Source organism: Hyla sarda, chromosome 6, assembly GCF_029499605.1.
Source record: "Hyla sarda isolate aHylSar1 chromosome 6, aHylSar1.hap1, whole genome shotgun sequence".
Classification (NCBI taxonomy): domain Eukaryota; kingdom Metazoa; phylum Chordata; class Amphibia; order Anura; family Hylidae; genus Hyla; species Hyla sarda.
The window spans coordinates 87,944,990-87,952,125 of record NC_079194.1 but is presented as its reverse complement, the minus strand read 5'-3'; the positions used below and the strand labels follow the sequence as shown (position 1 = coordinate 87,952,125).

Here is a 7,136-nt window from a genome sequence, read left to right as displayed (position 1 = left end):
GAGAGATCCGCCACCTCATCAGGAGCATATCCAGGCATTGATTTAGGGTATGACTCCATATCCAGACCTCCATGGGTTGATAAATTTGATTTCCATTTATAATTTTTGTGTGATGTTGTCAGCACATTCAACTATGTAAAGACAAAAGTATTTCATACGATTAGCTCAATAATTCAGATCTAGGATGTGTTATTTTTGTGTTCCCTTAATTTTTTTGAGCAGTGTATTTATTTATTTACTTTTGAGAAAAACTAGTTTTGCATACTTTTTACCAATGGAGATTGTGCACAGCTTGTAACACTTTATCTGCCATTCTGGCAGTCTCATCAAGGAGACACACTACCTCCACAGTGCCATAGTTTACGTTCCAAAAATACAGTGTATAATAAAAAATAAAAAATGTTTGTAGTTTATTTTTTTTTGAAAGTGCCACTCTTGTCCTTGGGGTGTCTGCTATTACAGCTCAGCCTAAATCAAGTGAATGCAATACCAGACACTGCCAATAGACAAAAATAGTCTACTTTTATGCTAAATTTTAAGAGTTATATTGCGATTCTATATTTTATATTCTTCACAATCTTCTCAGCCTTTTGGCTGAGATCAAGTGTAGTATCTGTTCTTATCAATTTCAAGTTGGTGTGGAGCTGGTGGGGATGGGTGCTGCATGGAGGGGACAGGTGTACCGGGGCGTTCCGGGGCAAGTTCTGAGGAATCAGCTCGACGGCTGCCCCGATGTGACCTGTTTCCTCTGGGTCTAGAGGGTCTAGAGCCGAGGACTTTAGTCCCTCGGGGAGTGGTGACCCCGAGGTGCCGAAACTCACTGGGAGTACTGGCTTACTGAGTGGAAGCACGGGCACCATGAACTCTTCACCTTGTGGCACTCACCTCTTGATTCACGGCCTTCTGGCTAGGATCAGAGAAATTTTTATAGATCCGGCCGGATGTCCGGGCAGTATATCTGCACACATTCACTTATTTATTTATCTTTGTCACTGTGTCATTTTTGCGTGTTGTGTGTTCACAGAATTGTTAGGATGCGGTAGCCATTCTGGGTGTTCCTCCTAGCGGTCTAGGGGAGGTGTGTGTGGTCATCAGGTTCCTCACCTCCCTGCAAAAACCCCGGGTACTCCTACATGGGCAGGGTACCGACCGTTTACAGCTCTGCAGGCAGATACCTTGGCTAACCCCAAGGGGGATGCCGGGAGCATTTGTGGTCCCTTAGTAGCTTCGGAAAAAAGGGACATTAAACCTGGAACCTTGCAGGTACCTTCTGGTCCGGAGGTGAAGGGTAAGGTTTGTTGGGGGGGCTCTCTCCTGTCGGAGAAGGACTTGCGATAGACCGCATCCTTTGTGCACGATTTTTAGTGTAACACGTTTGCACTTTGGGTCATTCGAGAGCACGTTCCTCGGCTCTTAGATAAAAAAATAAATAAAATGATATTCTTCCCAATATTATTCTTCCCAATATTAACCTTATTATCAAGTTTGTTGCCCTGTGATGTGGGTTGTGTCAGATTAATTTTATAAGAGGAAATGTAAGCCATTGGCGTCATTGAGTACGCATTCATTTTTGGTGGTTTTTTTTATATGCTTGGCTTCCAATGAACATCTTTTCATGCTGTCTTTAAACTACTTGCATATTTATGGTCAAGATTTGTTCAGAACATCCGCTGTGTATACCAGTAAAGTTGATGGTTTAGTAAATGGACCAGTTCTTTGGTACTATCAGCTTTTCGTATTTATTTTGTGTAAACCAATATACTTAAGTTGGACACTTATCTGCTTCAATTATCTGCTTCATCCAAACCACAAAAAGTAACTCAAGGATTGAGTTGTGCTCAGTTCTTTGTTGTGGTTTTCTCTCACAAGGGAATACATTTTCTTAATATCCATGTGTTTAACAAAGCGTTTTAGGTTGGAGACGAAGCGTAAGATCAACAGTCTGCTTGAGATATCTGAAAATCTACATGTATTCAGGGGGACTGTCGTAACAACATGTAGCTAAAAACATTTTTTTTTTTGTATCTCCATACTTATGGAATACAGCAAATCTATCCATGTTTTATTGTTCTAAACCTATTTCTATTCACCATTATCAGAGAAGGAATGAAAGGGAAGTAGATATTTGTCTTGTAGCTGCACTGCCTGTAGCACCAGGCACTCTGGCCTTATAAATGCTGCAAGAAGGGCTCCTAGATTGGACACAGATGTTAATAGACTTTATTAGAAGACAAGTGTGTGGTCCTATAATTTGGCTTGGTGATCCAAACTATCACAAGAGTTCTCTTCAGTATGGTTGCGCAAAAGTGACCAATTGGCATCTGAAGGGCTGTTCTCTACCACAGCATACCTGACTTCATACGGTCTCACATGACACCTTGTATGCATGCTCTATGACTCAGTGGCCACTATGATACAACCTTTCATGGAACCCAACTTGTGTCGATGCAAGCATTCATTGTGCATGTTGTGTATCTCTACTCGACTGACAGAGTATTGTCGAAGGGAAACTCCAATCTTCGTCAAAGTCCTTGTATATGGGGTACCATCTCATTATAGCTTACTTAGCCTACAAACAGTCCAAGAATGTGCCAAATTTATAACAGACCTGTTTCAATATCTAGCATATTTTTTACTGTCTAGTTTGTCTAGTCTTAGTTTGCTCCATCTATTGGTTGGCTTAGTTTTGATGTCAAAAGTGTGTGTCAAAATGTGGTGCCTTTCTGAGCATATTTAAGACAAACCCTTTCATCAAAACCACACCCACTTTCTGGTAAGCTACGCCTTCTTGTCGATCAGGCACAAAAGTGTCTAAACAGTATTTAAAACACAATGAAAATGTAATGTGAGGCATTATTTCAGTGCAAATGTATCAGTTTTATTTTTCCCACTGTGTACTGCCTCTGGGACCAACAGAAGTCATCTGTAATCTGTGGGAAAATCTGACAACAAGTGTTCAATTTCCCTGCAGTGCCCCCAAAGGTGTAACAAAGCATTACACAGTACCCATTTATAACTGTAAACTATCAATATAATGTGGGGGCATTCTGAGTGCTCCAAGGGGGTGAAATGCCTTTTTGTATAAGAGGGCAGTCCCTAGACAACCCATTTAAATGACATTAAAATCTTGTAGCCCTGTTACCTTCAGTACTCTGAATTTAGACTACATACCAAAAGACATCAGCAATGATGAACAATGATAATTCAAGCAAAATCGGCTTTAAAATTATGAATCTCCTTTACATTATTTAAAGTATGAATGAAATATTTCTTAAACTCATGAGCATTGCAGCCGACATGGAACCGTATTAACGCTGCCGGTTAGCGAAGATACAACAGTTCTTTGTTACAACAAATAATTTATTAGTCTCAATTTCATCCTGGAAATATTCTCGATTCTTATGGATGATAATTGCTCATAAGAAATTAATTACTCAGAACAAAACTACGACTGACTTATTTTTCCTCTAAAGAGATTGAATTTCATCTTGTGGAGTAAAAAACAAATATACAAAACAAAGTCCAGACTTGCAGCCTCCGTTATAAAAGACTCCTTGACAGTTGGACAGAGTTACAATGCTCTTTGGCTTGGTACAACAGCTACTGTACTCACTTCCACATACAACTAAATGGTTCTACAGATTTCCTCTTTAGGCATTTGTGTTTTAATCCTTGTTTGTGTAAATTGACAGTTTTCAAAGCTCATTCATAATCCCAGAATATGGGAACTGTCCTTGAATTTGCACTGATGTTATAGGATCTAACCACAGTGGCCACAAATGGCAAAAAAAATCAAAATTCAAAGAAAGCTGCGGTTCGGGTGTGGAAAAATGAAGACTGGACTGAAAAAGAAAACACTGTGCACAGCTTGATTGAATCCATTAGTCTTAGGCCTCATGCACATGGCAGAATAATGTTTATGGAGCCTGTACAGTGGCAGGCTGGGGCCCCAAGACCTCTGCAGTGTGGTGACGTAGGCACTTTCTGTGCCACTGTATGGTGCCTACATTTGGCATTATATTAGAAAGATATTTACCCAAAAGAAGAAAAGTTTCTAGAGGCTAATACCTCGGCAATACGGCATCCAATCGAGAATGCCACAATTTTTTGTTCCCTCGCATACCCTTGTATGAATTAGAAAATTACATTAAGACCATATGGACCACCTAAGCTTCTGTAGAATTCCGAAATTGAGAAACTCCTACAACATGCAAGTGACCACTTTGAAATATTTATCTTCTGAAACATACAGTGAGTGTTGGCTAACCTGGTGGATTTAGGGGGCCTATTGTTTCAATACATTTTGGAGAGTTGTTTAGATTCACATTAAATGATAGAATGAAGGGGAAGAAGAGGTCAGATGAGCGCTATGCCTCTTGTTTTACCAGAAGAGAGCTGTGTTTGGACTCACAGAAAGTGTATGTGTATAAACTGTAAGCCAGTTCACCCATATTAAACCCAATATACTGGGTGATAGTGTGGGTGAACTGGAGTCCATAAAGGGTTCACTTACTTTTTTGTGTGCCCTGGCCGCTGAGTTCTCCCCTGCTAAAGTTGCGTTTTTCTGTCTTTGCAGTGGTGGAAGAAGGGGTTGAAGAATGTGGAGTTGAAGAAAATGTATATGCAAACAACAGGAGCGGGCGTAGGCCCCTTTCTCCAGGACCCAAAGCGAGATGGACGGTGGGGGACCCGCCTTCAAAGCGCCACTGAGAAGACCGAAAACAAAACTTTAGCAGGGGAGAACTTAGTGGCCAGGGCACACAAAAAAGTAAGTGAACCCTTTATGGACTCCAGTTCACCCACACTATCACCCAGTAAATTGAGTTTAGCGTGGGTGAACTGGCTAAGGGTGCATGCACACTACGTTTCTTAAGATACGGGACCATATACGGCTGGGGAGAAGGGGGCGGAGAGTCGGGGACGGGGCAACCGCACGCTGCCATATGCGGTCCTGTATCTAATGTATTTCAATGAGCGACCGGAGTGAAACGGTGCCTCCGGTCGGCTCCGTTTTGGCCCGTATACGGTTTCCCGACCGGACCTACAAACGTAGTCAACAGAGGCAGCGTTTCACTCTGGTCGCTCATTGAAATACATTACATACGGGACCGCATACGGCAGTGTGCGGTTGCCCCGCCCCCAACTCTCCGCCCCCTTCTCCCCAGCCGTATACAGTCCCGTATCTTAAGAAACGTAGTGTGCATGCACCCTAACAGTTTTCCTATAAAGGGGTACTCTGCCCCTGGACATCTTACCCCCTATCCAAAGGGGGGGGTTAGTGTGAAATGTACTGGTTTTAACTTGGACAAGGCAGCCTAAGATTGCACCATATTTACCACTGTCTAGTTTTAGTCTGCCTCATCTTTTATGTGAAGACTATCAAAATTTAGTGCCCCACTTCATGTGCCCCTTTTTCTGATGTCATGCACCCACCTTTGAAAATCGGACCACTTTATCAAATCCCAACTTTACAATTACAGAAGCTTTTTTAAACTGTGTGTGCACTGATCCATAGACTTTCTCTGTGCACACTATGAAGTCAAAAATACAGATCTATTTTATTCCTTTATAAAATTTTTACATATTGTACTGTTCATTTTACACTGTGTGAACATAGCCTAAAGCAGTGTTTCCTAACCAGGGTGCCTCCAGCTACACCTCCCAGCATTGGCGAACAGCCAAAGGGAATGCTGGGAGTTGTAGTTTTACAACAGCTGGAGGCTTCCTGGTTTGGAAACACTGGCCTAAAGGGTTACTTAACCCTTCACGTTCACATGTGATTGTCCTATAATAGCTATCCCATTCAGATGAAGAGTACTAATATTCATTGGCAGAATTTTCTGCAGCAGACCTTCTGTGTGTGAATTCACTCCGAGCGAAATCTGCACACAAGTCCTGAATTATCACCCTTCAGATTGTCTACAATCGATGCCAAAAAGAACTCATTCACTTATTCACTTAAGTATTTATTTCCTCTTTAGAAGGAAAGACAAGTCTAGGAAGCTTTGACCAGCACCGACATTGATATCATCCATCTTGCAGCACGTCTTGGTGAAATGCTCTCTGCTGTGATAGACATTTATATCATGTCTCGGAATAATTCAGTCCATGCTTTTTTTTTTCTCTGCTTTTTTTTAACCATGTAACCATCTTAATATTCAAGGCTTCACAAAATCCTCATTTTTTTTAAATATATTTATTACAAATTCAAAAACCTTAAAAACATAACAATTAGCATCAAGGCTAATTTTGGCAAATGTAGTAAAACCGTAAAGCCGTTGTGTCCACTTCTATTGCATTGTTGAATTGCGGTCCCTTTTTTTTTTTTTTTTAGGTCTGAGGGTATTAGCAAATGTGCTGACATGTCTGTACCTATTCTGGAAAATGTCCTTAATTAAAGCAAAAATTGAAACCAATACGTTTGCGTTTCTTTACGAAGTGCCCAGAGACTGAAGACAGAAATACATAAAGCGGAATTGATAAGTCGATTTGTTCTACAAATGGACAATAGTCAATGTTTAACAAAAAGGTGATTCCTGCAGATAAATGTATTAGATTCCAGAGGCTTTTAGTGTTAGGAAAATAGATACAATAGGTTTATTCCGGATATATATATATATATATATATATCAACAGATGTATTGTACAAGTACAAAAGCTATTCTTCAGGCAAGGACGCTTCAAAATCAACACTTTTTAAAGAATTACTCTTTAGATAAATAATAATAATAACTCTTTATATAGTGCACACTGATTCCACAGCACTGTACACTCAAATTGGTCCATGTCCCAATTGGGGTTAACAATCTAAATCTATGAGTATGTTTTAAAAGGGTACTCCGGCTCTAATATATCTTATCCCCTATCCAAAGGATAAGGGATAAGACATCTGATTGCAAGGATCCCGGAATTTGTCATTCAGTACCTACCTTCCTTTGCAAGCTCTCCGCAGCGCTGGAGGCTCCAAGTGTGCAGCGTGACAACCACGGGGCCGGAGTATCGTGATGTCATGACTCCGCCCCTGTGTGACATCACACCCCCTCAATGCAACTCTATGGGAGGGGGCATGACAGCTGTCACACCCCCTCCCATAGACTTGCATTGAGGGGGCAGGTAATCGCACCCCCTCCCATAGA

The 7,136-nt window shown here is 41.1% G+C and overlaps 1 pseudogene; it reads left to right on the top strand.

Annotated features, from left to right (window-relative positions):
• The first annotated feature begins 574 nt into the window (after positions 1-574).
• On the top strand, positions 575-744 carry LOC130277946 (U2 spliceosomal RNA; annotated as a pseudogene).
• The last annotated feature ends 6,392 nt before the right edge of the window (positions 745-7,136 follow it).